This window comes from Nyctereutes procyonoides, unplaced genomic scaffold (assembly GCF_905146905.1).
Source record: "Nyctereutes procyonoides isolate TBG_1078 unplaced genomic scaffold, NYPRO_anot_genome, whole genome shotgun sequence".
Lineage (NCBI taxonomy): Eukaryota > Metazoa > Chordata > Mammalia > Carnivora > Canidae > Nyctereutes > Nyctereutes procyonoides.
This window is the reverse complement of record NW_026575130.1, coordinates 10093018-10116413: the sequence shown is the minus strand read 5'-3', so window position 1 is coordinate 10116413 and position 23396 is coordinate 10093018. Positions and strand designations below refer to the sequence as shown.

At 37.4% G+C, this 23396-nt stretch overlaps 1 protein-coding gene across 14 annotated transcripts in view; it reads left to right on the top strand.

Annotated features, from left to right (window-relative positions):
- SGMS2 (sphingomyelin synthase 2) overlaps nt 1-23396 on the top strand; it is an 88869-nt gene that overhangs the window by 41462 nt on the left and 24011 nt on the right. For 8 of the 14 annotated variants that reach the window (XM_055342373.1, XM_055342379.1, XM_055342372.1 and 5 more), the window contains exon 3: nt 18075-18163. The exons of 4 other annotated variants lie outside the window; for them this stretch is intronic. The gene's annotated coding sequence lies outside the window, so the exon portion shown is untranslated. Of the gene's footprint in view, nt 1-16394; nt 16562-18074; nt 18164-23396 lie in introns of all 14 variants that reach the window. 2 more of the 14 variants (XM_055342377.1, XM_055342376.1) reach the window with 1 other exon arrangement.

Sequence of the window (23396 nt, the reverse complement as noted above, 5' to 3'; positions counted from 1 at the left end):
GAGCCTCTACTAACAGTGACATGTGAAAGAACAGTGTCGAGGTTAAGCATGAAATCAGCAGTATAGGGCTTGGAGGAGCTTGTGCTAAATAAATATCTGCCCTGTGTCTGAGTGTACCTGTGTCTGAGTCACCTTCCTCCTGCCAAACACAAGTTACTAGGCAACAGGAATGATTCAGACGCTCTGAACACTTCACCACAGTGACATGTCCATCCACAATATTTCCAGGAAATGTCCCTCTTATAAGTCACTGGGGAGTGGGTTAATCATTCATGCAGGCACTGAAGGCATCAGATGACCCAGGGTGAGTAGCTGGGTGTTAGGAGGTGGGACTAATATTTGAAAGGAGGTCACCTCACAGGGCAAACAGATGGTTACCTGCATGGTAACTGGGGAGGAAGGGTGGAAGAAGGAAAGACGAACTCTCCTCCCAGAAGGATTCATGAGGAAGGAAATACATTTCTCTTTGGGAAAAAATAGCACATTCGTAATTGTAAAAATAGGCCAAGATCTCAGAGAATCACAGCATAGCATGGTGGCTAAGAGCATGAACTTTAGAGCTAGATTGCCTGGGTTCATAGCCTCTGCCCATTCACTAGTATTCTAAATTTCACTTCCTCATGCCTCAGATGGAGGTGACGGTGGTGCCCACCCCACAGAGTGGTTGTGCATATTAACATACTAATATTTGGGGAGCACCAATGTCTGTTATCATAAGCTCTGCGGAGTGTTACCATGCCTCCTGCCCTCCAGACAACTCTCTAAGTGGTAGGAGCAGAATGGGGAGGGAATGAAGGAAAACCGAAAGAGGGGAACTCTAAGAATTCATTTATTCTTTTATCACTTTGGGAACTGCAGTTAATAGAAATTATAATTATAGCATCCTTAAGAAACAATTACTATGTACTTTGTAAGTTATATGTTCAAAAACTACATTAGAATTATGCAGAGGGAGAGGGATATAATCAGGTTGCTTGTGGGCTTCTGAGGCATCTATAATGTTCTGAAGCAACATACGAGTTTTTGCTTTACTATTTCTTACACCTTATGCTAGATTGCCCTTCTTATGTAAGATACATTATAATAAAGAATGTAGTCATGCTAAGTAAAGCATCTCAAGTCAGGTGAAACTTTTGGGCTTTGTAGCACATATGGAAATCCTAATTATGCAGCTACATTATTGACTCTTTTAGAAAAGAAAAGACACCTGAGGTTCTTGGGAGAGGGGTGAGATAGATCTGGTGTCTTTGAGTGTGAGAGCTGACATGTTCATTCACAGCCACTCTAGTGCCCTAGAAGCCAGGCACTTGGCTGGTGGCCAGCAACATTGACACAAGTCAGATATGGGCTGCCCTTGCACCTTGCACCCCAGCAGAGGAGGTAACCCACGTAGGCTACCACCACCTGCATATCCTCCTGAGCTGAGCTGTACCAAAGAAATGGAAAAAGCTTAGGTAAGGAGAGGAAGCCATGGGATTATTTCCAACTTGATCTTTTAAGAGGCCTAACTTCCCCTGAATTTATTTCTTGAAGGAAAACAGAGTGTTACTGCCCTTTGGGCTAATGGAACAGCCGTTCCTGGACTATGTTCGATGTTCTGTAGTGATTCAGCAGTGCTATGAGAAGTGTTGTAAGATGAGGAACCTTAACTTCTTCCTGAACTTGTAGAGAGTTTCCCTCTGGTTTTGTCAGGTGGGAGTGTTTCCCAAGGAAGGAGCTGATATAAAATCAACAGGAAGAAAGGGGTTAGGGGAGTGGCTCTCCAGGTTATCTCAAAAGCTAACAACATTAGTTCATGTAAAGTTATTTAGAAAAATAAATAAGATAAAATCATTTAAAAACTCAGGTTAGTGACACAACCTAAGTAACTGACACCATTTTATTCAGCAGCTATAAAGATGTATTACCAAAATAATAGCCTAGTGCCTTAAGGTTAACTTTTGGATCTCTATAAAAACTAAGAGAAAAGCTCATTTAACTCTAAAATTTTCTGACTTTTCTTGAAATCACAGTAGTGCTCACTGAATTTAGTATTGAGGGTAGGATTCTTGTTTTATATGCAGTCTCGTACCTTGAATAACTTTGAGTGTAAAATGTTGATTTGGGGATTCATAAAGAACCTAGAGTCTTTCTATTAATTTAGGTTTTCAGTGTTTTATCAGAAATCTTTGTTACTTGATGGAAAACTGTATTAATCATTCCTAGAAGATTACTGAACAGATATAACTTATTTTCAAAAACAGAAGAAGCCATAAATAATACTTAAATAGTTCAAATAAACTTTGATGGAGTTCACTTAACTCCATTTATTCTAAAAATTTGAGGGAGGAATTTGTTATTTTACAAAGCTTTAATACTTGACCCTCTGCTTTTCCAAAGTTACTTATCTGCGTGTGTGCACATGCGCACACATGTGTGTTTCTATGTGTGTATATGAATGTATGAATGTTGGTGTGTGTGTGTGTGTGTGTGTGTGTGTGATGTCTGAGGTTAAAAGTGGAATAGTCTGCTACCCAGAAAAAAAAAAATCAAGGATTGCTAATCCATTACCAGAGAAGTCTAATCTTTTTTGATATTTTAAGTTGTGTACTATTAAACTTTATTGCTAATAGAATATGGATAGTTATGCTCTTTAAATCAAATTATACAATTTCAAGTTACTTAGGTATTTTTACTTCTCAATTTTAAATATTTTAGAAAAGTCCTTTTTTAAACACTACTTTAAATATAGTTTATACTAACTTGTATAACATTTCTTAATTTTGGATCTGTATCCATATAATGGTCAATTAGTATAATAAAACATAATGGTTGATTCTCTTGTGTCTTTTGGTATTGGCCTCTGAACTTGCCCAATAGTTTTTTGTTGTTTACCTTGCATCTAAATTAACCATTACTTGTTCTATGTGATGTGAGCTTTCACTTCAACCTTATAAAATTATGTTCTTCAGTTTTAATGTCTTATTTATTCTTTAATTAAACTGAGATTAGCAACTCTTTGTTAAGATCTTATTTAACTGGCTTCAGTCCTGGCACGGAAAAGGTTCAGCCTCAGCCCTCCCCTGCTCCCCAATAGTCTTCTTACTCCATTTAGACCAGCTAAATAGTGAAAGGAACCTAATGGTGTTTGTGTGCTTGTTTGTTTCTTCCTTCCTTCCTTTCTTTTTTTTTAAATGAATCATTTTCTGCTTTTTTTTTCTTTTAAGATTTCTTATTTATTTACTTGAGAGAGAGAGCGAGCTCAAGCAGGGGAGCAGCAGAGGGAGAAGCAGCCCCCCCACTAGGGAACCTGATGTGGTGTTCCATCCCAGGACTCTGGGATCATGATCTGAGCTGAAGGCAGATGCTTAACCAACTGAGCCACCTAGGTGCCCCTGGATATTTCTTCCATGAATTTATTTCCCTGTTCATGTGGCATATTTTGACAAATGTGATTTCTGACCATAAGAAACAAAGATATAAGATAAACCATATTTTTTATTGTAATATGCCAAAGGCCAATTATTTGACATAGTCCCTTACTTGAGAATGTGAGAGGTAGGCAGAAGGAACTGGGGACCAAAGAGATTGCTTCACTTCTTATCAAGTGGTGGTTTTAGGGTTCTAAAATACTACCATGTAGGGGATCCCTGGGTGGCTCAGCGGTTAATTGCCGGCCTTCGGCCCAGGGCAGTCCAGGGATCGAGTCCCATGTTGGGCTCCCTGTGTGGAGCCTGCTTCTCCCTCTGCCTGTGTCTCTGCCTCTCTCTCTCTCTCTCTCTCTCTCTCTCTCTCCCTCTGTATCTCATGAATAAATAAATAAAATCTTAAAAAAAAAAGATACTACCATGTAGATTCAACCTGTATTTAATTTGCTTCTGATATTATCAAGGACATGTAGGGGCTGTGGTTGCTGAGTAAACTTTTGTCATTCGTTATCTTAATAAACCCCCATGGACCTGTTACCCATAAATTATCTACACCAAACTAAATTAAAATACCAGACATTTTTATGTCTTTGACAGAATGAATTTCTCACCCATAGGACCAATCTCATGGTGGTGTTCTGACCTCTAAGGAGAAATACCTTAGAGCAGTGATGGTTAATTCATTCTTTAGCAGTAAGTTACCTTACCCTACTTTATGTGAGAAATAGGATTGATTTTTTCTTTTTTGCCTTTTTTAGATGTCTTTGTTGAGATTACTATGCATCTTTACTTTCTTTTTATAGGATATATTTTTTAAATATGGCAAAAGGTCCTAGAAATAAAATAATGAGTTTGTATTAAATGAAACTGAAACCCAGGGTTCATACATTATGTACCCAGGGTTAGTCATGGCTTCTTTGTGGCCAAATGCAGAGATAAGGATTCTGGTGTGTTCTGATCCAGGGCCTCAGCATGTCACCATCACATTCATTACTTTATAAACTTTTTAACCATGGAACGCAGATTTCAGATGAGATTTCGGGTAACCCCTCCAAAGCAGAAAGAAAAGCAAAGCTCCTTTTGTTAGAGATGGGGGCATGGAGACATGTCTACATAAACTCCCTGAGATTCTGCACTGGAATGTACTTCTTCTCAGTATAGTTCACAACACAGATAAAATGTGTGGCCGGCCCCTTTCTCATTCCCAGCCATGTCCTTAATAGCACAACAAAGTAACCCTGGTCTGGTTCTACTTTTCCGGAGCATTTCTGTGCCCTATATCTGAAAGAGAATATAAATGGAAAAGTTGGGGGATGCCCTGGGTGGCTCAGTGGCTGAGCATCTGCCTTCGGCTCAAGGTGAGTCCTGGAGTCCTGGGATCGAGTCCCACATTGGGCTCCCAACATGGAGCCTGCTTCTCCCTCTGCCGCTGTCTCTCCCTGCCTCTCCCCATGTGTGTCTCTCATGAATGAATAAATAAAATCTTAATTAAAAAAAAAAAAAGGAAAAGTTGGGGGAGGTGAGTTGATCCAGTCTGGGAGTCATAACAGTAAAGTTAACCTCAGGTCTTCCCTGTTGACTCTGGAACATTCTCACTCTGTGTCAAGAGGAAGCAGCACAGCAAACCTGCCTATGAGAGTCCACTGATCTTGAGGTTGACTCGTTGGATTGAGTGGGAGTGTGCTGTCACATTTCCTTTAATTTGCTGCAAGAATTCATCCTGAAGCCATGTGCTCATTTGTAGATGTTTTCTTTCCTCAAAAAGTGGTAAAGTGACCTATGGAATTAGAACCACCAAAGTACCAAATGCTAAGTATCCACCAAGTGCTTAGTAGCTGGTGACTTTGGGCAATTCACTTCACTTTACTGTGTTTGCTTATAAAATATGGGTAGTAATAATATCTATCTCATAGTTGTGATGAAGATTACATAATATAAAGCATTTGGAATAGTGTTTGGCTGATAGTAAATACTATTATGAATGTTAGCTGCAGCTCTTATTCTTAAATGTAGGTCATATAAATTTTAATCATTAATAGGATACCGATTCAAAAAATTTTAAACAAATATTCCAACCTAGTGTTAGCTAAAATATGAATTAACTAATATTATTGGCAGAGAGAATCAAGCCTAATAGTGGTAAATCCCAGCTAGCTAGCTTTGCTTGATCGTAATGTTGATAACATTGTTTAAAGTGTATATTTGTAAAACTTTCCCCCAAAAAAAAGCTTTCTTAAAATAATACAAAGCCAAAAACATAGTACAAATTGGATTGTTAAGGCCCTAGAGAAATGTTCACTTTTACCTAATCATTATGTATGATCTTATTTTCATAGGTAAGAAAATCGCACCAAAAAATAAATAAATAAAATAAAATAAAATAAAAAAGAAAAGCTGCACCAAGTGGTCAAACATTTCCTAGAAAACTCCTTAACCATTGATAATTAAATACAGTTTTCTGCTTGCACTTTGGTGAAAATCTCTGCGGAGAAAGTCTGTTTACTTAGGCAATTATCTGCTGAAGAACAGCAATGTCCCTGATAAGTGCATTTTTGTTTTTAGGAGTTGGTGCCACTTTCAGAATAAAGTGGAGCAGTTTTCAGCTCCTGTAACAGGCAGGATTCCAGAGCCTTTTCTTTATAGTTAAGGTCTTCTTTACCTACTAGCACCTTTGTCTCTGTCTTTATTACACCCAGATATTTGCTAAATAAATAATTCACATTTGAAAGGCTTTATGGTTATTACATATAATGTTTAAATAAAATGCTGTGGGTTTTCTTATCATTGACAAACTTTGAACTAAAATCTGATGTTTCTATAGAACACCATTTATGATGAGTTTGCATAATAATTGTGCATGAACACATATGTCAAAAGGCCTATGTGAAGAATAGTAGCCAAACTGTGGAAATATTAGACCCAAAGGACCACAGGGGAAAGGTTAATTGCTAAACAAGCCAGAAGTTATAAATTCCCATTTGTTTTTAAATGGGGACTTGGGGAGAGGAGAGATGGCTTTGTAACCTCACTGGGCCAGGGTGTTGTATTTGACAGTTCATTTCTGAGTCCGGGAATTATAGCAAGAAAGGTTTCTTGGAGGAAATGCCATCAAAGCTCTGAGACATGGCACAGGAGAGGCAGGTAGGTAAGCAAGAGGGTAGAGGTGAAAAGGAGGTTTAGGCTACTAAAAAAAAAAAAAAAGAAACAAAAACTATACAAAGGCCTGATAAGAGAGGATATGGTGTGTGAAGGGAACAGAAGGTAAGTAAATGTCACTTAGAAGCGCAAGATTTAAGGAAAGGAAAAAAAAAAAATCTCAAAAGCTGAGCCTGTAAAGGAAGGCAGAGGCCAGATTATAAGGGTCCTTGTGAGCAATGTCAAATGTCAGAAGATGCACCCTCTGAGAAGCAGTCTGGGGAAAAAAACCTACTTAACAGGAGAAAGGTCACCTGACTGGGTATTTGTTATTATGGAAATTATGTTAATCTTGTTTAGCCCTGGGAATGGCAGTAAGCTGTTTTGTTTGTTTTAAAGAGAACCTTTATCTTAAAAGAGGCAGACTGAAATTTGTACGGATGAGATGAAGAGATATCTGGGATTGCTTCAAAAAAATCCAGGGTTGGGGGATGGTGAAAAAGATTTCCTGTGACATTTGTTGTAACTGATAAGGTTCCCTACACTGTTCTCTCCACTTTCAGTAGAACATGTTTGAAATGTTCTGTTGTACTTTTTTTTTTTTTAAGTCAAAATAAGCAATGGATTTTGGCCATAGATAGCCATTTAAGGGCTTTCAAGAAAACCAGTAAAACAGGAAGTGGACCGGGAACAAAACCAGAGAGGGAGGGAGGGCTGCACCAAATAGCCAGTGGTGGTGAATCCTTCCCCTGCAGGGATGGTGGTGCCTCACTTTCTCTTGGGCAAGATTGTTTGTGACTTTATATCTTCTTAGTGAACCATTGACTCAATATTTTCACTTCGTGCTCTGATAGTACAAAATACTAGCGGTGCCCCATATTTCTAGCACTATATCAGCCTGCTTTGTATTTGAAACATGATTTTTTATGTATCTTTTTGGTGGATGGATATAATCCATTTACAGTTTATTGTGGCTATTGGTATCCCGCCCTTTGTAAGTCAGGATATTCATGACCTGAACTAAGCTGGAGAAAGCAGACCTAAGTAGATGGGTGGAGAATTAAAATGGATAGGACCTGGCATGATTGTCAGTGAGCAGAGGAGGGAGTTGGAAGCTGAGATAATAACTAAGATTTTATTTATCCGGTGAACCCCTTGGATGGAATTCACTCTTCTTTCAGATGCTCCTCATCAACCCATAATCCTTTTTGACATTCTTAAAATGTGCCTCTGAAGTATAGATACATATTAACCAGAATGTGATTTTTGGTTTTACTCAGTTTAAGCTTTGGAAATGGGCTCCTAATCTCCTAATATTGCTGCAGATTATGCTACAACAGGAGGTGTTAAAAGCAAAAACATAAAACAAACCAAAGTGGGGGGATCCCTGGGTGGCTCAGCGGTTTAGTGCCTGCCCCTTCAGCCCTGGGGCCTGATCCTGGAGACCCGGGATCGAGTCCCGCATCGGGCTCCCTGAATGGAGCCTGCTTCTCCCTCTGCCTGTGTCTCTGCCTCTTTCTCTCTCTCTCTCCTTGTGTCTCTCATGAATAAATAAATAAAATCTTAAAAAAAAAAAAAAAAAAACCAAAGTAGGAAAAAGATTTTTTCCAGCCTGTTACTTTGTTTCAATTTTTTAAATATAGGTTTTTGATAACATAAGTTTATTTAAAAAAAAAACAGTTTCAAAAAATTATTTATAGTCAAATACTTTTGTGAGGGCTCATCAATGAAAATTAGATTTAATGGAAATAAGATTAAGTTTGGAATTACATCTTTCAGCTTCCTGATGCTAATTGAGCATTGAGTTTATAGTGTTTCCTGGCTACTTCGTGGCATCATGTTCAGGTTTAGAGACAGTGCTTTTAATCATCCTGTGCTTTTCTAAATCTGCTTCACTCTGTAGAAAATAATTCTGACCATAGTTTACTCCCAAGGATAGACCAGTGCTAAACTGAATAGGATAACTACTTCACTGATTTTCTATCCACTACCAATATGTGAAGCTTGGCATTTTTATTCTTTAAAAATATTTAAATTCCAGTTTTGTTAACATACAGTGTAATATTAGTTTCAGGTGTACAGTATAGTGATTCAGCACTTCCAAACAACACCCAGGAGAGCTTGGCATTTTTAAAGACTATTTAAAAATCTTTTTTTTTATTATTTTTAAAAACGTTTTCAGTTTTCATCTATTTATCTAGACTTTTAAAAGTCCTGTTACGTATGTTTTAATATACATCTATTTCTATATATATCTCTCTCTAGTCTTTTTTCCTCCCATTTTATGTTCATTATCAAATTTTCTTTTCAGTTTTACTTCTTTCAGGTATATGGTTTTATTAAACTTCAAATGTTATTTCAGGCTCTAATCTAATTTATGAAAGTTGTTTTCATTGTTCTTTGGTCTTTTTTAAGTCACTTCTGGTTGGAAAGATGCGGGGGGCGGGGGGGGGGGAGCAGTTACTTAACCAAAAAATCCCTTGAGAATAGGAGCCAGTTTTCTCTTCTGCTACCTTCCTTAGCATTTCCGAGCCAAATTCTGCACAGAACGGAAGACCAGAAATAATTCTGTCTTCTATGTTGGCCGTCCATGTATTTGCCTTACCTTCCAGGCTTTCAGCAGTGAGTATAGCAGTTACTATGTATTTAACCTTGGAGTATTGCTTGAGTTTGGTCACTTGGTTGTCATTAACCTTGGGGTACAGTTTTTGAAATTTTCTATATCCATAGTTTCTATTCTACTATTAGGATTCAGTGATGAAATTCCTGCGTTGAAAGTCTAATTGAATTCTAAATCCTTGTTATTTGCTACCTTCAACCTTTTTGTTCCCACATAATGCCTTTGTTTTTATTCTTCCTATGATTATAATATTGTGTCTTTAACCTTTTCTTAAAAGTCTCATGTGGGTTAAACATCTTAGAAGATAGCACTGGTGTGATCAATTAAATAAAAGTCCATTATAATGATTATAATTAGAATATTAAACATGCATTATTTTTGGTCTATTAAAAATGTAAAAAATCTCAAAGGCAAAAATCCATTATTTATTGGAGCATTTCCAGTGGAATTTCTTTTTTAAAGTTTTTAAAAGTTCTATTTGTACAGATTTCTAGAAGCTATTTACATTAATTGGGTCTCAGCAGGTTGGAACATAGATGTTCTTGATATACCTTTGACTTGATGATACAGTGATTTTTTTTTTTCTGATGAAGAGTATTCAATGTGAAATGTTTAAATAGACTGTTATCTCATAAGCCTAGGGATCTGGTTTGAATAATCCTCCTGTTAACCCATCCTGTTTTATTTTTCTTCATAATAACTTTAATCTTTTTATTATTGTTGTTTTACATAGTTAGCCGAATGGAACCTCTGTGAGGGAAGTGACATTTTTTAAACTGTGGTATCCCTACAGTATTTCCTAGAATAAACATTAAATACCCTTGAATGAATAATTGTCTTTGTCTTTTTAGCAGTAAAATCAAAACATGCTCTTATTTTTTCAATACAAAAAAGTAGAAAGTAAATATTCCATGTAGTATCACCTTTCCAGTAAGTATGTAATTTATTTACATACACAGCATAGTTTTTCCCCCACAGCAAAGAATTCTGCTATATATGTAACACCATTTTGCAATTTTTTCACCTAACATGGTATGATGGTACAATAGTATTTTATTGTACAACTAAAATGTGTTTATAATGTAACTAGTCTCATCTTGATGGACAGTCTTACAAGTCTGGAATCACATCTGTATTTTCAAAAACTAAACTTCCAAAAACTAAAGGCCCTCCCATCCTGTCTGTTCCTCCTCCCCTCCTCCTCTTCGCCCGTGCTCCCTCCCCTCCTCCCCTCAATAACCCTTGGTGCCTAAATACTTCTTGAACTGACCAAAGCTCTTTATAGTCTTTATTTACCTAAAGTGGTGTGAATATTTTCATATGTCTGATTCAGATGTATCAATGTTTGAGTATCTAATGTTTCCCAGATCCAGCAAGGGGGTAGTGGTGAGCTGTGGGACCTAATATATGCTATACCTGTATACAGGTTTTCTGAAAGTCAAAGCTCTGAATTTCAAAATGCATCTATTGCCCAAAAATTCTGATGAGTAGATTTGGAAAACAATCTTTTCACGCGTGTGCAGGTATCTTTAGACAAGTTCCTAGAAGTAATTCCAAAGTGTGTAATATATAGCTTTTGGAATTAGGGGGAAAAGCACTAATGTAACTTTTTAAAAAAAGAAAATATAGGATTAGAATTTTATAGTACTTGGGATTGTTAGTAATACTTACAGATTTTTGCAAACTGGCTTAAATGACTGTTTCCAATCATTCAATTTAAAAAAAAAGACAAAAAACTTTTTAAAAAGATTTATTTTAGTGGGGGGAGAGGGTCAGAGGGAAAAGGAGAGAGAAATCCAAGCAGACTCTGCATGGAGCCTGTCCCTGGACTCAGTCTTACACCCCTGAGATCAGATCTGAGCCAAAACCAACTTTGCACCACTCGGGCACGCCTAATCATTCTTTCAATTTTTAAAAATAAGTTTTATATATGGAATACATGCTGTTTTGAAGACCATAATTTATTTAACTGATCAGGCATTTTCAGGTTATTTCTGAAGTTTTATTATAAAGAATAGAGGCTAAAAACTATGAATTAATGATGAGTACAATGAAGCAAAAATCCACCAACTGTCAGGAAAAAAGGGTATTAAAATGCTCAAGTACACAAGCTTATAAAATATCCACAGTGTGCAAAAATTACCAATATTTGAAAAGGGGGCTTGGGGATTTGCATTTTTGACTGAATTGTCTCCTCTGTCAAATCTGGTTTGGCCTGATTTCTCTGCTTTTGGCCCCTGGTTTTATTCAGGTGAAATTATACCGAATCAGTGACTGGTTTTGTTTTGTGAAATATTGAGTGACATCCATTATGTGGAAATTTATAAAACAGCCCTCACTCCTTTATTGCAAATAAACCTTGCAGAAGATAACCACACTGCAATATAATTAAGTCTTTTTTTGAAAGTTGACACGAAGACTAATTTAATTGTATGTGTATGTCAAGTTAGGGCTGTAACACTTCATAACTGTTAGTTTACCAGACTTTCCCTAGCAGCAGCAATAATGCAGACAGGTCTAAAAACACATTTTAGACATATATTTTTTATTACACCTAATTGAGGCTGAGGGAAGATAGGAAATCAAGAGATTTCAGTTGATAAGTGTTTCCCTGAAAGCAGTAATAACAAGTAGGCATAGTTTTGGATACTTTTAGCTACAAAATAATACGTTTATAATGAAAATAGTTTAAAATGTGGACTGTATACAAATGTAGGAGGGAAAAAAATCTCATACTCCTACCACTTACAACCATTCTTAATACTTGTGTTCTGACTTTTCTATAAGTGCGTTCTTTACATACTTAAAATTGTACAAAACAAAATACAAATTCTCCTTTTTTAAAAGGTTTCCTTTATTTATTTGACAGAGAAAGAGTGGGGTAAGGGGCAGAGGAAGAAGCAGACTTCCTACTGAGCAGGGAACCCTATGCAGGACTCCATCCTGGACTCCTGGATCATGACCTGAGCCAAAGATAGATGCTTAACCCACCGAGCCACTCAGGCACCCCACATTCTCTTTTAACTCTGTCACTACTATTATAGTTAAAACAGCTGTCAGCTTTTTTTTTTTTCCATCAGCTTTCTTGATTATAAGAATGATTAATGTGGAAAATTAGAAAATACAACATAGAGTAAGGACAAAATTAAAATCATCTTAAATTCATCAAGCAGTGTTAATATTTAGTATATTTTCAGATTTTTTTCTCTATGTAATATACATCTTTATATTGCTGAAATTATACTATATTTACTCATTAAAATCATAAGCATAATCTTCATAAACTGAAAATAATTTTTCAAATACGAGTGAACACTTTTATTTCAGAAAATTTAAAGAAAATAAGAAAGTACAGAAGAAAATAAAAATAATTGGTAAATCCCACCACTAGCATTACATCTGATATTCTTTTGGTTTATTGACTTGGTTTTTAAAAATTCATACATTTACATTTTTATCAAAATAATATGGTGCTTTTTTTTAAAAAAAAGCTGTATTTATTTTGGAGAGAGTGAGGGGTGGTGAGGCAGGGGCAGAGGGAGATAATCTCAAGCAGACTCCCTGTTGAGTACAAAGCTTATTGCAGGACTCCATCTCATGACCCCCTGAGATCATGACCTGAGCCAGACTAAGAGTCAGAAGCTTAACAGACTTAGCCACCCAGGCACCCTAGGTGCTGTTTTTTAAACAATAAGTGGAATGTATTTCATGGATGCTTCAAAATGTCTACTGCAGACATTTAGATGTATTTAATGTATTATATATATTTTAATGTACTTCACAGATGCTTCTAAATGTCTCCTGTAGACATTTAGATTGTTGTTTCACTGAATATATTTTTGGATACTGTTTTTTCTATATTCTTTAAGACTTGTTCTAAAATAAATTCTCAGTAGTAGTTACTACGTCAAGAGGTATAAGCATTTGTAAAGTTCTTGACATGTTTAAAAAGAGACAGAATTTAAAAACAATTATACCAATTTTTGATCCTAAACTTGCAATTTGTTGCAGGTTTTTTGTTTGTTTGTTTGTTTTTGTTTTGTTTTGTTTTGAGAGAGAGTGAGCACATGTGAAAGCCAGGGCAGGGGGGTGTGCAAGGGAGAGGAATAGAGAGAATCCAAGCAGGCTCCATGCTCACCACACCGCAGAACCCCAGATGGGGCTCGATTTCACCCTGAGATCATGACATGATGCCAAAATCAAGAGTTGGGTGCCTGACTGAGCCACACAGGCACCCCTCATTGCAGTTTTTATGCTCCTTTTCAATTGCATCTTAAATTATAATTTAATGGTCTTTGTTTCAAGATAACTTTCTAGTGTTCTTCTTATCCAGGGATGACAACAGGGTAGAGGTTGGTGTGTTAATCTGTCAATGAGACATTCTGTAGGAAGTTTTTGTTTCAGTAACTGGGAGATATTTAATCACAGGAACTCTTTTGCCTATGATATGTCAGAGGGGTGGGGGAAATCAGCTTCAAATAGTAAGTAAGGAAAGGGGTTCTGGCTATGAGACAGGCCCTGACAACTTTATCCCTTCCTTATGTTTCCTTTCCTGCCCACTTTCCACTTGCCCTGTGGATAGCCAACGTAAAAATTCCTCTCTGTTCCCTCTGTCTCTTTCCATGCTCTCCCAATTCCATTTGAGGGTGGGCTTTCCTAGTTAGGGTCCTGAAATCGCCTGGCTTGGACATAAAGAATATGAGAATGAAACACTGACTTAATCTACAAAGAAAGCAGAGAGCCAAGGCCCCACATGGAAGCCTGGATTAAAGAATAGTAACTATATTATTTATATAGAAGCTATTCATATTTATGTTATATTTGTTTACATATCATAGTTTCTGCTCAATGAGTATCTGACCTTTTTCATATGCTAAGTTTTAATTATGGTTACGTTTATATTGCTATGGTAGAAATGTGCCAGTGTGGGTAGTCCCCAGATTTCCAATACTGTGTTGCTGAGTCACAGAGCCTACCCCCTGTCCCTACTGGTTTGGCTTCCCATCCAAATACTTCCCATCCAAGTACTCCCAGCATTCCTGCCTTTGATACCAAGGATTGATGCTCCCCCCTGTGCCTCTTTGCACTCCCCAAGGTATAAACTGCCCTTACAGAGAACAGAGCTTACTTTGGGCCCCTATAAGCCATCTAAGTGTAGCTCTGATGTCTATACTTTTCCATATATTTTTTTTCTCTTTTAAGGCTTCATTGTAAGAACTCTTACTCTTTTTCTGCTACCTCTTTTCTCTTCCAAAACTCTTCCCTCTTTCTCTAATTATCTCCTGGAGGGACAGCTGAGGTATATTGGAACTAAATGTCTCATGTGATGGTATACCTAAAAGAAATACAAAATAAGAGCTGTGTATCCTGTTCTAGATTTTTGCTGAAGGGAAACAGGCCAGTGGCTAAGGATCATTATGTAACCGATGGTGTATGTACATCCACTCTTGTGATCCTTACTGTACCAGCAGTCCCTAGGCTTTGTGGTGGAGTGGTCAAGCTCCATACAAGGGGTCTTTTTTTTTTTTTTTACTTATTTATGGTAGTCACAGAAAGAGGCAGAGACACAGGCAGAGGGAGAAGCAGGCTCCATGCACCGGGAGCCCGACATGGGATTCGATCCCGGATCTCCAGGATTGCGCCCTGGGCCAAAGGCAGGCGCCAAACCGCTGTGCCACCCAGGGATCCCATATACAGGGGGTCTTTAGTCAAATAGACAAATAAAAGTCTTGAGTGAGCTGTCTCCTGTCTTGAGAGAGAAATGTATCCAAATGCTTTAATGCTCAGAGATTCCTGGATCATTTGCTCTTGCTGAAGACATTGGGATTTAGTCTTAAAGAATCTCATTTTCTTTTCTTTTTTTTTTTTTTAAACATTTATTTATTTTTTATTTATGATAGTCACAGAGAGAGAGAGAGAGAGAGAGAGAGAGAGAGAGAGGCAGAGACACAGGCAGAGGGAGAAGCAGGCTCCATGCACCGGGAGCCCGATGTGGGATTCGATCCCGGGTCTCCAGGATCGCGCCCTGGGCCAAAGGCAGGCGCCAAACCGCTGCGCCACCCAGGGATCCCCCAGAATCTCATTTTCTATAGCAAACCATGACCATGTCTGTTGGCAGTCATTTTGAGTATTCAGATACTTAGGCACTAATATTTACTAAGATGATATTTAAATATGATGGTATATAAACCAGATTTATTTCCTCCAAATGAAAATTTTTAATTTTTAAAAAGATTTTTATTTATTTATTAATGAGAGAAACACAGAGGCAGAAACATACAGAGGAAGAAGCAGGCTTCCCACAGGGAGCCTGATGTGGGACTTGATCCCAGTATCCCAGCATCACACCCTGAGCCAAAGGCAGACATTCAACCACTGAGCCACCCAGGTGCTCCTGAAAATTTTTTTTAATATGCCAACTTTCTGGTAATAATTATAGAAATGTATGCTTTGTGATGGTTTCTTTTTAAGTCATTAGGATAAATGAAAATTCAGTAGGCAAATATTTTATAGATATATTTCAGATACCAATATAACACTGAAATTGTTGCATTCCTTGAAAGTGTTAAAATGGCATTGGTAGGAGATCCCTGGGTGGCTCAGCGATTTAGCGCCTGCCTTCGGCCCAGGGCGTGATCCTGAAGTCCTGGGATTGAGTCCCGCATCCGGCTACCTGCATGGAGCCTGTTTCTCCCTCTGCCTATGTCTCTGCCTCTCTCTGTGTATCTCTCATGAATAAATAAATCTTTTTTAAAAATAAAATAAAATGGCATTGTTAGACTCAGGATTTTAATCTTTTAAATTACTTTTTGCTGCCTTTCCCCCAGCGTATGCTAATGCTTGTTTTGGATCAAGTTTGAAAATCCGGGTCTCTTTGGAGACCCAAAATTAGGAAACATAAATCATCATTATCAGGTTTTTTGCAAAAAACAAAATCCTAGATTAGAAGCATTGGTCAAATAAGAGCTTTTGAGAAACAAATAATGTATTTAAAATACAACATGGCAGCTTAAATTCTGAGAAACTAGAGCCAAATATAGTGACCTTAATGGCTTTGGAGAAAGTATTGCTTTTTATAGCCTCATACCATTTGAAAGCAGTGGCTTGTTCGGCCAGTCATGCAAAAGAACATTTTTGTGGTTGGCATCAGAAAATGAGAAATGTAGGCTTTATACAGACCTTTCTGGGTCTTCCATGGTCTCTTTTTTCCTATTTTTTTCCTTGCCTTATAGTGAAAACCCTGCTCTGCCTTAAGGAACCCAGGTGTGCTGGAGCACAGGACTTCAAAACACAGAGAAATACCTCGCCTTCATGCTCCCCAAGCACCTTTACCCTCTACCCAGTCCTGTATAACACCACACCCAAATCCCAACAAGCAAATCGGGCAAACCTCCTGAAGGTACAGATTCTAGGTGCTTCCTTCTCCTTAATCTTTGAGTGTTTTAATTCTTGCTACAAGGAAGTGCTCCCCCTAAAAATCTCTTGGATTGTATTAAGCTGTTCCTTGAACGTGGTTGTTGCCACAGCACTAAGCAGAAATACAATAACCATTATATATATATAAAGATTTTATTTATTTATTCATGAGAGACACATGGAGAGAGGCAGAGACATAGGCAGAGGGAGAAGCAGACTCCATGCAGGGAGCCCCATATGGGACTCAGGACTCAATCCTGGGACTCCAGGATGACGCCCTAGGCCAAAGGCAAGCCCTAAACCACTGAGCCACCCAGGCGTCCCTAACCATTATATTTTAAATATATATTAAAATGTCTAATTGCAGACTTTAGACCTCTAACAAGGAAATTGTATCGGAGTGTGTCTGGGTGTCATTCCTACAACAGCACTGGGGATTGAGTAAACTTCCTGTTCTTTGGCATCTGCCCTCTGCTGTAACCACAGTATGTCTTAACTGCCAGCGCCTGGTTAAATGCTTCTCCTAAAGCCTCACCTCCACACTACTGCAAGATCTTTTAACTCCCTTGCGGAGTTCTTGCTTACAGGTGATTTCACTCACATCTCAAAGTGGTAGTAGCCTGGTAAACAGCAAGCTGATAAATAGCAAGCAGAGTTTCAAGATGTCATTTTTAAATACCCATTTAAATAGGCTATGAAATTGTATAAAATATCTCCACAGTTTGGTCACCACATGGTAGAGGGAGAAATCAGTAAGTGTATTTCTAAGTAATCTGAAGGACGTGAGGGGGTATAGCTCAGTGGTAGAGCATTTGACTGAAGGACGTGAAATAAAGGAGCTTTATTATAGTAGAGAATTATGAAATTATCCTTAAGGAACTATTCTTTTTTTCCTTCTCTCATTTTTTATCATGGTTTTCCAGTAATAATGATATGCATCCAAATCTAGAAACATTTTTGTTTTTGTTGAGGAAATACACCGTTAACTTGACTCTGATCTACTCACTCCAAAGGAGGTCTTCTAATATCATTCAGAATATGCTGTGTGGTTTGGAGACTGTGTGAAACTGTTCGACCCAGCTTCTGCTTTTCTTTTGGACCAGCCACTGCTCTTAGGAGAAACCATAGACTCTAATATTAGGCTTAACTATATTAAAAATGGAATTTTTTACAGTTTCTGGAAAAGTCCTCATTGCAATAGGTAATCTGTGCTCCTATTCCAGAGTAGTAAATATAAAAACCCAAAGGAATCCGTTTCTGTGTATATAAATCTTTGGGTATATAAGGAAGAATAGGAATGTAGAAACAGATCATTATCACCGCTGTTTAGTTAGGCTGTAGACTTAACCTTTCTGCTAAACACCCTGGGTGTTTATGCTGAACAAGAGCTCGTGGCTTTTGTTTGACCGTAAAACACGGAGGAGGTAGTACCAGTCATGGGGGCAAAGGGGCAGTGGGCATGCTTCTAGTGACCAAACATCTATTCTCTAATACAGTTCAAGTTCTCAAGAGTACACGTCTGTTTAAACCAGAGGAGCCTTCTTTTGCTCATGTGCTGAAGTAGACAAGCATCATTGGCACAAAGGTAAGACTTCAACCAGCTAATTTTCTGAGGCCATGGGTCTATCACACTTCACTTGCAGTGACTTTAGAAAAGAGGAATGGGAAGTAGAAAATTCTAGCCTACTTCTACTGAAGGCTGAAAACAGATAAAGGAAGAAGACAACACCAGGAGTACTCTCTATCACCCCACCCTCTGGAAACTCTCTGAGCTTTCCTAGGTGTCCAAAGTGGAGGTCAGGAGAAGGGTTTAAGGCAAGCACAAGGCAGCCTTTGGGGAAAGTGCTTGGTGTGTCCCTGACTATACCCCTTAACTCTGAGAATGTCTGATTTAGAGTATATCTAAAGGAACTTAAAGAATTTTTAAAATATTTCCTAGTCTTTGACCTCGTTTTACAGCCCTCTTCTATCTGCTGGTTCCTGGTCAGTCTGTCTGTCTGTGTTCCTATCTGTCTGGTGGGTCTGTCTAACTTGTCTACACGCTCATTCACTCATTCATTGATTCATTTATTCTCCACACCACATATTACACATCGTACCGCAGATTGTCACCTTGTCTTTCCCTGTGATTTTAGCTCTCTTGAGTCCACCCCACCACCACCCTGCTCCTGTGAGAAAACCTCGGTCCCTCAACCCTAGGATGGTGATTTTGTCTTTCCAAAATACACTGGAATCAGATCTGATCATCGAAATTCTGCAGCCATTGCAATAAAAAAGAATTGCAATAATAAAATATAAATAGCAAAAATAATTTTTATTAATAAAAATAAATTTAAATATAATAAAAGCCATTGCAATAATAAAGGCAGCTTAGGGTTCCTGAGTGGCTCAGTTGGTTGAGCATCTGATTCTTGGTTTTGGCTCAGGTCATGATCTCAGGGTCATGAGATCTAGCCCTGCGTCAGGCTCTGAGCTCAGTGCCTCACTGCGGAGTCTGTTGAGATTCTCTCTTCCTCTGCCCCTCCCCTTCTGCTCACTCGCACTCTCTCAAATAAGTAAATGAATCTTAAAAAAAAAAAGGCAGTTAGGAAGTAGAAGCCAGATTTTAAAACATCCTATGAAACATTTTACAAGTCAAATCTTAGGGAAGGTACTTATTATTATATCAAACTTAAGTCAGAAACAATACAGGCTGAGTACTGCTCTCCCTCTCATGCTGCACTATGGCCTGAAGATGATCCCTTCTTGTGAAACACTCCCAGTCCCACGATTTATTGTTTTCCAATTTACACAGCTAATATTTGCTCTGTGTGAATAAGTATTCCTTTCAACAAGTATTAAATTGTCTACCTCACCAGTTAAAGTGACCGTTTTTTTGTTGTTATTGTTGTTAGTGAGAAAGAAAATTAACCATCTCTTTTTTTCTTTGAATACAACTCGGTAAATTTTAAATCTGTTAGAGGAAATCCATCTTTTTTTGTCTTTTCATATTATTTAGTTACAAGGGTTTTTCTGGAGGATAGTTTATGCAAATTTTCTTAAGTGGTTTGATTTTCATTGATTGGTTCTTGATTTTGTCTGTAGAAAACTTAGAAATGTATATTGCAGAATCACTGCTAAAGAAATGCTCAACTGGTGAGTACTACACTTGACAGGAATACGTGAGCCTGGAACATAATAACAGCATGTGGAGTAGCCCTTGGTTTTCTGGTTCCTTAGAAACAACTTATCTCAACAGGCTACACACACACACACACACACACACACACACACACACACACACACATTTAAAGCTTAATGGGGTTATTACTCACATAGTATAAAATTCATGTAAGGGCACAACTAAAATGATTTTTAGTAAATTTGCTGAATTGTGCAACCATCATCCTTAATTTAGGACCTTTCCATCCCCCCAAAAGAAACTTCCAACCCATTTGGAGTCACTCTGCATTCCCACCAGCAGCCCCAGGCAACCAGTAGGCTGGATCTTTCTCTTACGACTACTGGATATGGAGCTAATGTCCAACCTTCTCAAATAAGGGATAGTAAATCAGTACCAGAAATCAAAACAACTTTCCTCTACCCAAGCATATCTCTCCCCAAATTCAGAAGTTCGGTTGTATCTTTTAATTTTTAAATTTAAAAAATTCTTTTTCAGATCCGTTCCCAGAGTTGTCACCCTACAAAGCCTGCCCATTTCCTTGTCATCATACCTATACAGCTGTGGGACCTAGTGGCAGTATAAAAACTTATTATAAAGGTCTGACAAAGACTCATGTTACTTTTGCTGGGAAAGTATTTCACAAAAATACATGATAATTAGTAAACTGATCCTCTATTAAGTTTTCAAGAACTCATTAGTAAAAATACTTAGAAAATTTTGTGACTCCTTCTGAAATAGAATCCCATGACTGATATGATATCCTCGTTATCTGTAAACATTTTTAGTACTTATCCATTTTAGGTGAGAAGAGTTTTGTAAGCAAGCTAAACTCTAAAATTGTTAAGAAAGGAAAGCTAAGATGTCTTTGTTTCTGAAAAAAGTTTCTGGGCATAAAATATCTTAGCTAAAATGGATCTTGTTAACATAAAGTGATATAAACTTAAATGGTAGTTTATTAGTAACAATAACTATAGTTAAACGGTAGGTATAGAGATGGGAAATACTTAATTGGCTCTTCCCTTTTCCCCTCCTCCCACAGGAGGAGTGAGTTATATATTAAACTTTTTCTAAGTGTATACAAATTTTTGCAAAATTACAAAGATTTAAAAATGTGTCTGATGTTACCTAGAGGACTTTCCTATGTATTTACGCATCTCTTCTTAAAAAAAAAGAAAGCTATTAATTGATAGTCACTTATTTATTTATTTGCTGATTGTATTGTTGACCTCTACATGTAATGGCACCGGAGGTGGTGGTGTGCCAGTAAGAATAGGGGCCCCTGAGGTCAGATTCCTGGTTCCAGTCTAGCCTTCTACCTGTCTGGCCCTGAGCATCTCACTTTATCTCAGTTTCTTTACAATACTTCCTAGGGTTATAATGAGAATTAGTTATGTAAGTAGTATTTTCTGAGAACTATTCTACAACTTCACTTTTTAATGGCTTTATGGTGACAATTGATTTTTGAGGTTTTCTGGGTTTTTTTTTTTTGTTTGTTTTGTAAGTCTGAGGAAGCTTTTATGTCTGTTAAAAAACTTACTTACCAGGTGTTTGTTTCCATTGATTTTTCAATTCACTGTAATTGTTTCAAGACCTGGTTTTTCCTAAGCCTTTAAGGTCTATGTATAAATTTCTTTTATTCATAATTCCAACTTGCAAATGTTAAAAACAGATTTTCTTTCTTCAGTGTTTAACTTCCTTTTTCAACAGATAGCCTCTTTTTAAACATTAAAATCCAAACATAAACTTAGATAAGCTTCCTTAATTTTTAAACTACATTTACACATTTGTCTTAACCACTGCAAATGCACAATGAGGCTGGCGTACAAATCTAGCAAGCAAACCATTTTTGAGTTTTGAGTGGAGCCCGTGTCTCCACTCTGGGAAGCCATCAGCAAGCTTCGGGTTAGGACTACTGAGGAGATGCATATGTCATGAGTTTCAAACTTGGACCTTTTCTAATAGTCTTGAGTATCTGTCACATGCCCCTTTCCCATTTTTTAAAAACCATAACCTCTGATATAAATTATTAAGATTCTACATCTCCTTTTCAGATCTAAGTTTATTATTTTATTTTATTTTATTTTATTTTTTAATATATTGTATTTATTTATGAGAGACACAGAGAGAAAGGCAGAGGGAGAAGCAGGCTCCATGCAAGGAGCCCAATGTGGGACTCGATCCCGGGACAGTGGGATCACACCCTGAGCCAAAGGCAGATGCTCAACTGCTGAGCCACCCAGGCATTCCTTGTTTTGTTTTTATTTTTATTTTTTAAAGATTTATTTAGATATAGAGAGAAAGAGGCAGAGACACAGGAGGAGGGAGAAGCAGGCTCCATGCCAGGAGCCCGATGTGGGACTCGATCCCGGGACTCGAGGATCACGCCCTGGGCCAAAGGCAGGCACTAAACCGCTGAGCCACCCAGGGATCTCCCAGATCTAAGTTTATATTTAATTGGATACTGCATCCTTCTTAGGTAATATTTATATATTTGCCTCATACTTTTATAGTTACTATATAAAAACATAGTACTTTATAATATTAAAATAAACAGAATTCATTTAACTAATCCCCTCTTGTTGGATAGTAGATTATTTTCAATTTTCTCTTATAAATGACTGTTGAAAACATACTTGTAGAAATATTTTGTGTACATTCTTATTTCCTTTGAATAAACTCAAAATAGAATAACTGGGTACCATTACACCAGTATTAGTGACTGTAATATATAGCCTTATACCTACCAGTGTGAACCATGGAATCATTTTGTCAAATTACATAAAATCATCCTGAGATAATTAAGGGGAAATGACTAATGTAGGAATATGGTAATATCAAACCCTTTACAAAATTGAGGTGATAGAAATAAAACAAGTTAATAATGTGTTTTCTGGTAATTTGACAGAAAGATTCCAAAGTTCATTTAGGGCAGAAAAGAGAAGTAACAGTGGAAGACTTTCTACTACATATTGGCACGCGTAGCACATGCTACTGGTATTGAAGAATGTGGCTCTGTATAGATACTTCTATTTCCTTTATTGAATACTTTCTCCCCCACCAAAATCAAGTAAATATTTGTATCAAATGCCTTTTTTACTTCATTCAAGATAATCGTATCTTTTTTATTTGTATTTTTGTGTTTTATTACAGCCCTTTCCTAATCTGAAACCTTCCTTGAATTTCTAGAATACATCATGCTTTGTCTGCCCAAAAACCTAACAGTGTCAGTGTATCAAGAGTTTCAGAGTTTTGCACTTGCCTTTAAAGGAAAATTAGTTTATAGGGGTCTTTAACTTTTAAAATATTCTCTAGGTTAGCTTCTGGTATTTTGCAGTGTAAGAGGACTTGGAAAGCTTTTCATTTGCCTTGTGCTCTGGCATAGTACCCAAAACAAATGAACTAATGGGATTACTCTCCATCCAGAGAAACTATTGTGGCTTTTGTCACTTTCCCAGATACTTACTATAGGAAAAGATCACCATAGGAATGAAGATGTTGTAATTATCATCTTGATGGCAATCACTGTCCCAAGATTGGTTGACACAGGATGAATGTGCTCTGTATATTCAATCTTCTTAATGAAATCCCAAGGAAAATATCAGTCCTGCTACTAATGACAATAAATGGGCTTTGCACTCACAAAGTGCTCTCACTC